Here is a 13,631-nt window from a genome sequence, read left to right as displayed (position 1 = left end):
TACTGTACATGTAAGTATTGGTAAACTGACGATCCAAGAGGCTCAGCCGCAGATATGGGGGTCTTCAGTGGCCCCCCAGCTACCAGGATAACCCATCTGCATCCTATCATTACTTCACAGTCGGCAGGGGGCAATGGGCATCTGAATCTATCCCCCCCCCTTCCCTCCCGCGTTCATAACCTCTTATGCCTCGGTCTCAATTTATAGCAGCCTCTAAGAGGTTAAACGGTTGTGATCAAAGCTATATTATATTAAATCGCAGTAGTTATTCTCGGGGGCCGGCTGTGAGCCATCTCCATATAGCGAGTCCACACTTCCATAGGTGGATGGTGAGGATCACAGGAGGGTCAATCAAGCTGTTATTACCATTACTTTTGGGGGGTTTCCGCTGTTGTTCGCCTGTATAAGGGTACGTGCACACGCTGCGGATTGGGGTGCGGATTTGGCCGCGCAGATTTTGTAAAATCTGCAGGTAAATCTGCAGATCAAAAGACCTGCGGTTTTACCTGCGGATTTTCATCTCCTCAATGGAGGAGATGGTAAACCGCAGCGGAATCCGCAGAAAGTGACATGTCAATTCTTTCTGCGGTTTCAAAACCGCGGAAAAATCCGCACCGTCTGCACTGCGGGTTTTTTATCCCCATAGGGAATAATGGTACTGTACACCGCAGCAAAAACTGCTGCGGACCCGCAGCGGCCAAATCCGCTGCGGAACCGCAGCAGAATCCGCTGCGTGTGCACACACCCTTAGTCCATGCTCACACAATGCTTTTCCAATGCGTTTGGGGGTTTTTTTGGGCCACAATTTTCCAAAACTGCAATAAACTCAGCACAATCTTACTGCCTTCTTCAAAAATCGCAGGAATAAAAACTCATCGTGAGAACAAGGCCTAATGTCCCAACGGGAGGAAGCTGCCGATAGTCAGAATTGTATTATTTAATTACTGAGGTCTCTGTGATTGAGTCTTTGTCATGGATCCCAGACAAAATAGCGCAACATGCCGTAGTATTTTGTGAGGACACCATGACATTGTAGTCAGTGAGGTCCGTCTGTTGCTGATGGAGTCTGGCATGCCAGGGATCTGACGCTTCTATGGTACAGAACATCAGAATTAGGAAAGAAAGGTGTGAAAATAGCAAGGGACATTTTAAACAAGTTGGTGTGAAAGGGTTAATAAATATGGCCTTCTAAGATCTGGGTTGATGAAGTTGAGGGCAGTTGTGGCACCAGCGGCAAGAGGACAGGTGTCTGCCAGGTGTCGGGATCTCTCCACGCCTGGCCGCAACCATAATTGTTCCACACACCGGATTGGTTTCCCACTATATAAGGAATGGGACCGTTAAGATGTGGAAAGTACCTAAGTCTTTGACATCTTGGGTTCTACGATATTATCATCTCATTTGTCAAGAGGAGTTGCCCATGCCATGACCACAGGATCATCAATCTTCATTCCTGCTGACAGGGTAGACGCTGGTGAAGCGATGATTACGGGGCAGATGGAGCGGCACTGACAAAATCCATGTTATCATTATCATTGTAATTAAGTATGTGGTGGATCAGCAAGTCGTCATTTTATGACTTTTATAGCAAGAGTAAATGTATAACGAAACAGGATCTCAGTTTTGGCCAAATGTTTGGATCCTACAGTACGAACCCCAATATATTACAGCGTTCGATGAATGTGAAACTGGGTGGTGCCATAATAAAGAGACAATTGTGCCCCATTACGCTACTTCGAGAGACATTTTGATATGTGTTGCCCATTGGCGCAGGTTAAAGTGCCCGGAGATCCACTGCTACAACCCCTTCATAGTTTATTTTCCATTGTGATAAAGTTGCCATCATGGTTGATCCAGTTTTGGTGGACATCCCTGCCAGTCCAGGTGTGGTATTTCCTGATGAAGGGGGCATGAGACCCCTGAAACGCGTTGAATAAAACCACTGCAATTGCACAGCATTCGCCTGGAATTTGTCTCAGCGGCAGCACGGAATATAACTACAAATTCCCTTTAGATATATCAGTCCATCTTACAAGATCATCCGTGATGACCCAGTGATTCATTAAAAATAATTTAAACTGATGTTTTATTCACCACCCCTAGAGATCTAGTGGCCACTACCGGTGATCAGCTAGTTGGGTGATCTTCCCAGAAGGACAGTGCCATGACGCGAGATCTTCAAGTCCATTAATTTATTGAAAGGCCAGTGATTATCATTTCTGTTTATTCACAATCCCTAAAGATCCAGTGGTCATTCCTGGTGATCACTCCTGGTTTGGTGATCAACACTGATGGTCCTTGGCCATATCAGGAGATGGGATTTGTGAAGGTGAAAAATATCCAGCTCACCATAGATACTGTCCTGGAGCTTCTTGTAAATCCAAAGAAAAAAGGTCTCGCTCAACAAATTTATATTAAAATTTCTTCAATGTTTTATTACAAAATGTTTAAAGTAGGTAAAGCAAATTGATAAGAAATCCATACGACCAACGCGTTTCCAGAATCACCCTGATGACCTACTGATTTACTGATCATTATGTCCTTGAAGATCTCTGGAGAACAAATGGTAAAAAGTTTTGATCTTACCAAACCAAAGACTAAGCATTCATAGTGGTTGATTTGCCATCCCGGGTGATCTAGTGATGATCTATGGTTGTCTCTTGTGACATATTTAAGTCCAGTGATCATCTCAGATCACGGTTTAGTGACCTACTCTGCAGATTTCACCATCTTTGATTCCCGGTTTAGTGGCAATCACTAGTAATCCGGTGGTCATCCTATAATTCCCTGATTCCAAGGGTAAAATATAAACAAATATAGGATATAACCTACAACAACAACAACACGGCTCCACAAACAAATGGATGTAGAGTCACACACATACTGAAGATTAAAAAAAAACATGGCCTCCTTCTTCTACATACAGCTAATGGTGGCCGTATTAGTTGTCATCCAGGTCTCCAACAAGGAAATAGAACTTAAAAATGGCTGGACACAGTCTTTAGAGGATGAATATTTACCATGAATTTATGATTTTAGAGTGAATTTCACTTGTCATAAATATCTAATTTTTCCTTGGTGTAAATGCCGCTGTTCTCCTAAGTCCGGCGGTGTTTTTCTTTTGCTCCTGTGATTCTCTATTCCTGAGATATGGCCCCTTTCTTTTTTTATATAAATCTAGTCTTTTTAGCCAAGAGGGTGTCCATCAAAATTTCTCTGTGGGCGAGTTCTAGGGGCCCACACCCACTTGGTCAACAAGACAAAATTTATATACAAGGAAAAACAGGCCATATCTCAGGAATGGAGAGGCGCAGAAAAAAATGGAAAACAGCGCCGGACTCAGGAGAACAGTGGCGTTTACACCAGGATAAAAAATAACATTTATAGGAAGCGACAGGTCCTCATTAAAGGGGCTAACCATCAGTACCATAAGAGCCAGATATGGCAAGGAAGTAGTTAAGAAAATCCTGCTTTGTTTTCCTGGGAATGAGCATAATGAGAGTGTCGGTTACAGGGAACATCTGTGATGTATCCGCCCACCCCGAACAATACACCAAAAATCAGACATGTCACCTGCTTGGGGACATCTTCTCTCCCAGAGTGGCCACCACCATCCTGCACAGGCTGCTGTTGTTTTCTTCTATAGACGAGTGCGGGTGTAATTGTAGCCTGCGCCCGCTCACCTCCACCTCCTGATTATTATTCATCGCCTTGGAGGTAATTAAATAGTCACAAAGACTATGAGACAGGTGCTCAGGAGTGGAGGTGTCTGGGAAAATCTCACAAACTTGCAAGTTAATAGGATAGTTTGGGTTTTAGGAAAGTCGGGAGACGACCAATATGGCGGCCATTACAGCCCCTATAAGTGGTTACTATATTATTATTATGTATTTATATAGCGCCATTGATTCCATGGTGCTGTACATGAGAAGGGACTACATCAAAATACAAATATCACTTACAGTACACAAACTAACAATGACAGACTGGTACAGAGGAGAGAGGACCCTGCCATTGCGGGCTTACATTCTACAGGATGGTGGGGAAGGAGACAGTAGGTTGGGTGGTTGCAGCATCTCCGATAGTGTTGAGGTGGCAGGGCCGGTGGTGGGGAGGTGGCCGCATGGTCATTGCAGGCAGTAAGCTTTCCTGAAGAGGTGGGTTTTCAGGTTCCGTCTGAAGGATCCAAATGCGGATAACTGGATGTGTTGGGGCACATAATTCCAGAGGATGGGGGATATTGGGGAGAAATCTTGGAGGCGATTAGGTGAGGAGCGAATAAGTGTGGAGGAGAGAAGGAGGTCTTTGGATGACCGGAGATTACGTGAGGGAAGCAGAGTTAAGGCTGGACTGGAGAGGGGCAAGATTGTTAGCAGGGAGACCACAGAAAAGGATGTTGCAGTAGTCGAGGCGGGAGATGATGAGGGCATGCACAAGCATTTTAATAGATTGAGGGTTGAGGAAAGAACAGATTCTGGAAATATTTTTGAGCTGGAGGCGACAGGAGATGGCAAGAGCTTGGATGTGCGGTTTGAAGGACAGGGCAGAGTCAAGGGTTACTCCGAGTGAGCATATTTCTGGTACAGGGGAAAGCGTGATGTCATTTATTGTGATAGATAGATCAGGTAGAGAAGATATGTGAGATGGAAGAAATAATTTGTTCAGATTTGGGCACATTGAGCTTGAGGAAGCGAGAGGAGAAGGAGGATATGGCTAATAGACACTCTGGGATTCTGGACAGCAGAGAGGTGACGTCTGGGCCAGAGAGGTAGATCTCAGTGTCATCAGCATAAAGGTGGTAGTGGAATCCATGGGACTTTATGAATTGCCCCAGGTCAAGTGTATAGATTGAGAAGAGTAGGGATCTTTAAACAGAGCCTTTGGGAACTCCAACAGAGAGAGGGTGGGATGAGGAGGTGGTGTGGGAGTGGGAGACGCTGAATGTGCAGTTGGAAAGGTATGAGGAGATCCAGGACAGGGCGAGGTCTTTGATGCCAAAGGGAGAGGATCTGTAGTAGGAGGCAGTGGTCAACTGTGTCGAAAGCAGAGGACAGGTCTAGAACGAGGAGTATAGAGTATTGTCTGTTAGCTTTGCCAGTAAGTCGTTAGTAATTTTGGTCAGGGCTGTCTTAGTGGAGTGATGGGGACGGAAACCAGATTGTAGGTTGTCGTAGAGCGAGATAGATGCAAAGTGAGAGGAAAGATCAGTGTGGACGTGCAGCTCAAGGAGTTTAGAAGCGAATGGGAGCAAAGATATGGGAAGATAGCGCTCGGGTCGAGGGTTGGCTTTTTGCGGATAGGTGTGATTGTGGCATGTTTGAAAGCAGAAGGGAAGGTACCGGACGTTAGTGATAGGTTGAAGAGGTGGGTTAGAGATGGGATTAGTGTAGTGGTGAGGCTGGGGAGGAGGTGGGATGGGGTCAAGTGCACAAGTGGTGAGATGTGATTTGGAGAGAAGATGAGCAAGCTCTCCTTTATTAATTTTGGAGAGGGACGTTAGGGGGTTAAGGGCATTGGTCTGGCATACAAAGTGATTGTGGTGGTCGAACAATAAAGACTGTTTGGTCGCTCTTATTTTTGAAGTGTGGGCAAAGTCCTTGGCAGACATGAGGGAAGTCGGAGGGGGCAGTGGTGGGCGGAGGAGGGAGGTTAGCGTGTTCAGTAACTGTTTGGGGTTTTAGGATAGTGTAGATATGAGGGTTGTGAAGTAGGCCTGTTCAGCAGAGGTGAGAGCTGATTTGAATGTGAGTGTTGCTTCTTTGAGTCCAGTGAAGTCGTCTCGTGAGTGAGCTTTCTTCCAACGCCGCTCTGCAACCCTGGATACTTGCCGGAGCTTTTTAGTGATGTTATTGTGCCAGGGTTGTCTATTGATTCGTAGCACTCTGCTATGCATGATAGGGGCGACCAAGTCGATGGCTGATGCAAGAGTGTCATTGTAGAAACTAGTGGCAGCGTCTGTGTCGTGGAGTGAAGATATGGAGGACAGTGGTAGCATAGAGTCAGAGAGTGTGCGGGTGTCTAGATGTGTGAGGTTTCTGGGGGGTGCGATAGTTGTTGGATATATTATTGCACAACACGTCCCTTTACTACAGCCCCATTCTCCGCTGTGATCGTTTGGCACAGTTACCGCCAAGATAGCAAAACGGAAATATCTGTGACAGTTTGATGGTATCTGTGCTCCACACTTTGGTCTAAAGTCCAACAGGCGGCCTGCGACGCGATAGCCTTCATCAGATACAGGGGTGCTTACGAATAATTGCACTCCAGCAGCAGTCTCCACCAGAGGGATGGAAAACTACAACACCCAGCATGCTTAGGAGCTGTAGTTTTGCAATAGCTGGAGGTTGGAGGGAAGAGCCGAGAGTCTGTGAAGTGTGTGATCCGAGTCACCTTGTAATGACAATGTCCACCACTAGGTGGTGACTTTCACTTACATAATATTCCCAAGTTATGATTGGCCGATTCACGTCATCATCTCCGGTTATGGAGAAATTAATGTAAATGCTGTAAGTGTATTAGATCAGAATAGATAACTAGAATATAATGAGGCAATCCTTTAATGAAGTAATTCTAGTAAGTCATCCTTGTGTCAAAAACTTTCCTCCACTTTTGGGATATAGATTCACAGATTTTCTTTAATAAGTGGCGTTATGTGACACTTGTAAATCATTTGAATTGCTCCGATTAATATAAAACAACATAAGAAACAGCCTTGGAAATAATCCTGATTAAAAGAATAAATAAATCTCCCCCCCGTTTTATGTATGCAGCTACAACGCAGAGTTATGCGTTATCGCACATCCGGCCATCGTGCAGTCAGGCTCCTGTCAGCGTTTCTTAATTCTATTGTTCTGACTGAAGTGCAGAACAACAAACGTTACGTCAGTGTCGGATTCGTCACGTTATTAACGGGGTCCGTCAGTTTCCATCAGGGCATCTGTCAATTTTTGAACAAAATGGTGCAGCACACTGACAGAATCGGTGATTGACGCTCCCATCTCCAGTGCAGATGTGAACACAGCCTGTATAAGGGGGCTCCAGTGTCTGACCCACTACAGGACCACAACCTCCTATTCACATTACTATGGACGTTCTCTGTCGGTTGCTTTGTTCTAGGAGGCACCTTCCAAATGGCACCGCTTATGGGGCAACAGTCTGGCACTAGTTAAAAGGGCAGCAGCTAACTGGTTCTGCATGCGGGGTCTGGACACTGGCTAACACTTGTTATGGGAACACTCACCGTCTGCCACTGATTGTGGGGACACCTTCTATCTGGTACTGTTTATGGAGACACTCTAGCCAAAGCTGCTTATATGCCAACTCTGGCACTAAATATAAGGACACCATCTATCTGGCACTGTTTATAGGGGCATTTTCTGGCTGATTTTTGCTGCCACCATAAGTTGGGGCTCTGTATTATACTGTACGGAGGACTGAGTGTATTTTAACATACACTCCTCCTCACTATGCTCCGTTCCATCGGCCTCAAGGACACCGTTCTCTCCTGGTTCTCCTCCTATCTCTCTGACCGCTCCTTTACTGTATCTTTTGCCGGTTCCTCCTCCTCTCACCTTCCCCTTACTGTTGGGGTCCCCCAAGGATCGTTCTAGGCCCCCTCCTCTTCTCCTTGTACACTGCCCCTATTGGTCAAACAATCAGTAGATTTGGTTTCCAGTACCATCTCTATGCTGATGACACCCAATTATACGCTTCTTCTCCTGACATCACGCCAGCCTTTCTAGAAAACACCGGCGATTGTCTAAACGTTGTGTCTAACATCATGTCCTCACTATATCTGAAACTGAACCTGTCAAAGACTGAACTCCTTGTGTTTCCTCCCTCTACTAATGTACCTATACCCGACATTGCCATTTCTGTGTGTGGTTCCACTATTACTCCCCAGCAACAGGCCCGCTGTCTTGGGGTCATACTTGACTCCGAGCTTTCCTTTGCCCCCCACATTCGATCACTGGCTCGCTCTTGTTATCTGCACCTCAAAAACATTTCTAGAATTCGACCTTTTCTTACTGTTTCTCTTATTCATTCTCGTCTCGACTATTGTAACTCCCTTCTAATCGGTCTCCCTCTTACCAAACTCTCCCCTCTCCAATCTGTCTTGAATGCTGCAGCCAGGATCATATTCCTCACCAATCGTTACACCGATGCCTCTACCTTGTGCCAGTCATTACACTGGCTACCCATCCACTCCAGAATTCAGTATAAACTTATTACCCTCACCCACAAAGCCCTCCATGGCTCAGCACCACCCTACATCTCCTCCCTTGTTTCAGTATACCACCCTACCCGCGCCCTCCGTTCTGCTGATGACCTGAGGTTAGCATCCTCAATAATCAGAACCTCCCACTCCCGTCTCCAAGACTTTACACGTGCTGTGCCAATTCTTTGGAATGCACTTCCCAGGTCAAAACAATTAGTCCCCAATCCCCACAATTTTAAGCGTGCCCTGAAAACTCATTTATTCAGACTGGCCTATCGCCTCAGCACATTAACCTAATCTATCCCTGGGTGGCAGAGCCAAAAGTTTTACCATAACCAGGTTCCCCGCATCATGTTCCCACATGCTTTATGCATCCATTAGCCCTCTGTGTCTGTACTGTTACACACTTAACATTATGGCTGGTCCATACAATCAGGGCAACTGTTACCACCCACCTTTCGTGTCTCCCTCTTTCCTCATAGACTGTAAGCTTGCGAGCAGGGCCCTCATTCCTCTTGGTATCTGTTATGATCTATGTGATCATTGTTATGCTGTAATGTCTATAGTTTGTACAAATCCCCTCTGAAATGAAAAGTGCTGCGGAATATGTCAGAGCTATAGAAATAAAATTTATTATTAGTAGTATATTATGAAGGGCTATGAGGAGTGTATTATACTATATGGAGGACTATGGGGATTGTATTATACTATATAGAGGACTATGGGATTGTATTATACTATATGGAGGACTGAGAAGTGGGAACACTCTATAGCTGGCACATTTTGTGGCACTGTTATGGAGGCACTCTAGCCAGCACTCATTGGGACACTCTGTCACTTCTTATGGGGATACTGTCTTGTTCTGTGTATGGGGCACTCTCTAACTGGCACTGTTTATGGAGACATTCTCTGCCTGGCAATGTGTACGAGGCCACACTCTACCTCACACGGCTTATGGAGACATCGCTAGTCAACTCCGATTATGGGGGCACTCTCTTTTTGACACTGTTTATTGGGACACTGATTGGCACGGAGACACTTTTCGCTGGCACTGCTTATAGGGACACTGTTAGCATCATTCATGGTCACTCTTAGAGGCCACACTGTTGGTGCTTTGTTGTAAAACTACAGATCCCCTCTTGATGTGAGGCCATGCTGGGGGTTGTAGTCCTGTGACAGTTGGGGGGTTCTCTTTGGGGACAGTGAGGTACACTGCATCACTGATGCGACACCGGCACGGGGATTGTAATTCCGCCATTATACCGCCAGTGTGCAGCGTCCTCACCCACTTCTACAAGTCATTCCAACTTTCCTGCCTTTAAAAGAAAAAGTGATTTTTTTTTTGTCACCACAGAGTAAAAGGGGAAGTAGACGAGAGCGTGATTGGACGATGATAAATTTGTAGAGGGCAGGAGGGGTGGGAGGAGGGGTGTGGGCGACAGGCAATATATAGGCACAATGCGTCCCAACAGGTATCAGACGGAGACCCGGACGGGTGAGTACAGATTATCGTTTTTTTCCTTTATTTATTGCACAATGCATTTAACCCTTCCACGCCCGGCCATGTGCAGCGTTGTAATCGCTGCAGAATAACGCGGACTTTACCTGCCCGTTATTGGCAGATCAGTTTAGTAATGGATTGCTGTGTTTCGTCATCTTTAGGCCAGGATCATAAACTAGTGTCAGAATCCATTGTAGTGTACAACGTGCAAACATTGCACATAGGGTACTACATGCCAATATCAGGGGTCAATGGGGGTAAAAACGCAGCAAAACTGCCCCAAAAATGTGCGACGGGGATTAGTCTTTACCCTGCAAAATAACTGCCCACCTTGTGCTACATGCAAAATAATTAGAACTGTTCAATGATTATAGAACCACAAGTTCCAGCATGCCATATGTTGGTGCCAGGCCAGGCCTGGGTTGCAATGCCCTGTGCACAGAAAGGTGGCACCTGAGATGTGCAGACAATGGGGCAGGAGGTGAGCAGGTGGGACAGAGTCTTATCTACTAGTGAAAGCTGCAGTAAAGGGCAGGTGCAGACCCATCACTATTAACCCTTTGTGGAGAGGCTCTACTATACAGCGCTGGGGTACAGGAATAGGATGTGGCAGTGATTATTCCGTAGGACCTTTGGTTGGATGGATAGACAGATGGATGGGTGGGATACTGCAGCCTGTGGGAACTCTATAGAAGGTGGCCGGGTCTTTGCGGCCCCCTCTCCTCCCCCCATAAGCCAGGTTAATTGCAGAGAGGTGTTTTGCTTTGTGTGGGAAGATCATGTAAGGTGAAACCCGAGGACAATCCCACGGCATTGTCACGAGCGAACGCTCCCGAAAACCCAGGTGTTTTCACTCTGAAGTTATCCGGTGCCCAGGATTCAGTTTAAAAAAGGAATCATCATGGCTGGCAGTGCCATGTGCGGGCAGAAGGAAGCAGGCAGGTTACAGGGGTGTGGCAGGCGAACAATGCTTCATGCCGGGTACTTCTCAAAACTACCGCTGAGGGCAGGCCTGTATTACCAGGAGGGAAACTGAAAATACCGACAGCAAAAAGGGAACTGATTAACCAACTGTTCTGAATGGAAAAATCACATCGAAGAAACACATCATCAATATACCGACCACAGAATCTACAAATCTGTCCTCTCTCCCCTATGTATCTATGTAGCCATGTATCAGATCTAACTATCAATCTGTCCGGAAAACTAAATGCAGACTCCTGCGGTGGCGGCAAAATGAACGCTGAGAACTTCCAGATACAATATAACCAAAAACCAGAGGCAGAACTCCAATAATAAGGACGACACCATTATCAATGGCGTACTCTCCATCCATAGATAGATAATATAAATAATAAAGGAGATAGATAGATAGATAGATTATATATAATAGATAATATATAGGAGATAGATATTAAGTAGATAATAAATAGATAGATAGATAATAGGTACATAATAGATATAGAGAGATGGATTATATATAGGAGGTAGATAGATAGATAGATAGATAGATAGATAGATAGATAGATAGATAGATAGATAGATAGAGAGAGAGAGAGATGGATTATATATAGGAGATAGATATTAAGTAGATAATAGATAGATAGATAGATAATAGGTACATAATAGATATAGAGAGATGGATTATATATAGGAGGTAGATAGATAGATAGATAGATAGATAGATAGATAGATAGATAGATAGATAGATAGATAGAGAGAGAGAGAGATGGATTATATATAGGAGATAGATAGATAGACAGATGAGCTGTAAGATTTTAACACAAATTTCCCATATTGAGCACATTTGTTGATCTGGTGGTTTGGGAACAAATAATCATTTGAAAAATGGTTAATTCCATATATTTTCCATTACTGTTGGCAGCAAATCCCCCATGTGGTTTACACTAGAGAAGGTTCCACCTGTCAGTAATGAAATATGATTTATTATTGTACCTCTGGACACCTTTATACTGAGCAATAATGGGGAGCAATTGTTCCAAAGATTCTCAGCCCATGTATTATGCCTGTAACTTATATCTATTAGTTATGAGCGAGGTGTTACCCGAGTGTCTTCGGCTCCTGCAGGTCTCCTGGCTGTTCAACAGACACAACACATGCATGGATTGCCCGTTTGTTAGGCGCAGGGACTCGAACATATTTTTCAAACACACCGAAGACACTCAGTTTAGCACCCGAGCATGCTCATCACTAATATCTATCTCGCATTATATAAGTGCTATATAGAAAACATTTATAAAATGAATGTATTTAGCTCACAAATTGGCCAATTCATGTGTCCACCAGCCACAACAAGGCGACCTTTCTTTGCTGAGACCTTAACCATTTTATCATACAAACCTCTCCTGAGCCAAGGAGAACAAATTTAAAGGGCCAGTAGGATCCAGTACTAATTAAAACCAGTCATAAGGGGCATTTACACTGAAAATAATCGTGAATGAGTGCTGTTAAATCGCTCTTTCCGGATTATCTTCCCGTGTAAACAGGCGGCTGATCACACAATGAATGAGTGAAACGCTTGCTCATTGGGTGAAATGATCTTTTCTGCAGCATAAAATATCCTCATTCTCAGTGGTGCATCGTCTGATGTAATCAGGAGACTCGGACTGCCGAGAACAATGGCGGCCTGCGTGCACGGAGCAGTGATCCGGTATAAATCTAGTAGAGATCGCTCAGTGAGCATCATTTAGTTTGGTCTGCTTTCAAACCAATCAGCGGTCGGATCATGCCGTCTATCTTTTGGTGTACGGTCTACAATTTAGCTTTTTTTTATCTGGATGGTTTGGAATGTGCCAGGGAGGCTTTGCAACCTCATTTTTTAAAAGTGCTGCTTTATTTTTCTATACACTGTAACTATCAAATTGTTTTGCTTTTTTTTTTTACTACAGCAAAAGTCCATTGTTATGATGAGCAGCAAAACTGAGACTAAACAGGCACTGAGCTTAGGACACAGAGGTGTCATGGAAGCTGGTCAATATTCATTCCAGGGCAGTAAGTCTTTCTCCCAGATTTTAGTTGAATTTAAAGGGATAGTCCAGGATTGCTAAAAACAGCGACACACCGGGCCACAGGTTGTGTGTGGTACTGCAACTTAGCCTCAGTCATCTCACTTAGGACTCCAGATGTAACCCATGGGCAGGTGCGGAACGGTTTCTTAAAAAAATCAGCTATATTTTTTCTAATTTATATTGATATATATCTGCAATGCAAAATGTTCTCAAATCCTGTTATTTCCTCTATGGAAAAAGGATCACAATAGGAATACAGAGCAATTTTAATGAAATGATTTGTTGGAACAGGGAGGGTTAATGAAACGTTCTGGTTGAACACTTCAGTACGTCTTAGTTAAACTTTCATCTCAAGAATTCTGAAAGAATTTGTCGGGGTGAAGAGGTTTGGAAAAGGCATCGATCCCAAGTGTGAACATCGAGGCCGTTGTGTTGTCTTCTTCTTGACTTTTCAATGGGCCTTTTAATGACTATCATATCTAATAGAGAATACATGAATCTGCGTGACTGATAAGGGACTTTGGTCAACAATCCGGGGGATTCGGTGACACATTAGGGGCTGTCACAGAAGTGAATTTGTGGTCTGGGCACTGGGTGACAACACCTCGGTTTATTTGCAGTACTCATCATTGCCGTTTACATACGCCATCTTGTCCTGCTCACATGTCTCCTCCATATACCCCGGGATGTTGTCTACAGAACACAAGCCTCCAGCCATGTGATGTGGCTGAGCGATAAACCGCAGAACTCGTACCTCTGCCTTACACTGGGCAGGATCAGGACTGAGAAGGTCCCTTAGTGACATATTGAGCAGCTCATTGGGATGGGATAAAAAAAAATAAATATATATATATCTCTATATACCGTATATAATACCACTATA

The sequence above is a fragment of the Dendrobates tinctorius genome, unplaced genomic scaffold (genome assembly GCF_039654945.1).
Source record: "Dendrobates tinctorius isolate UK_male_01 unplaced genomic scaffold, ASM3965494v1 ptg000041l, whole genome shotgun sequence".
NCBI lineage: Eukaryota > Metazoa > Chordata > Amphibia > Anura > Dendrobatidae > Dendrobates > Dendrobates tinctorius.
This window is presented reverse-complemented; position numbering follows the sequence as displayed.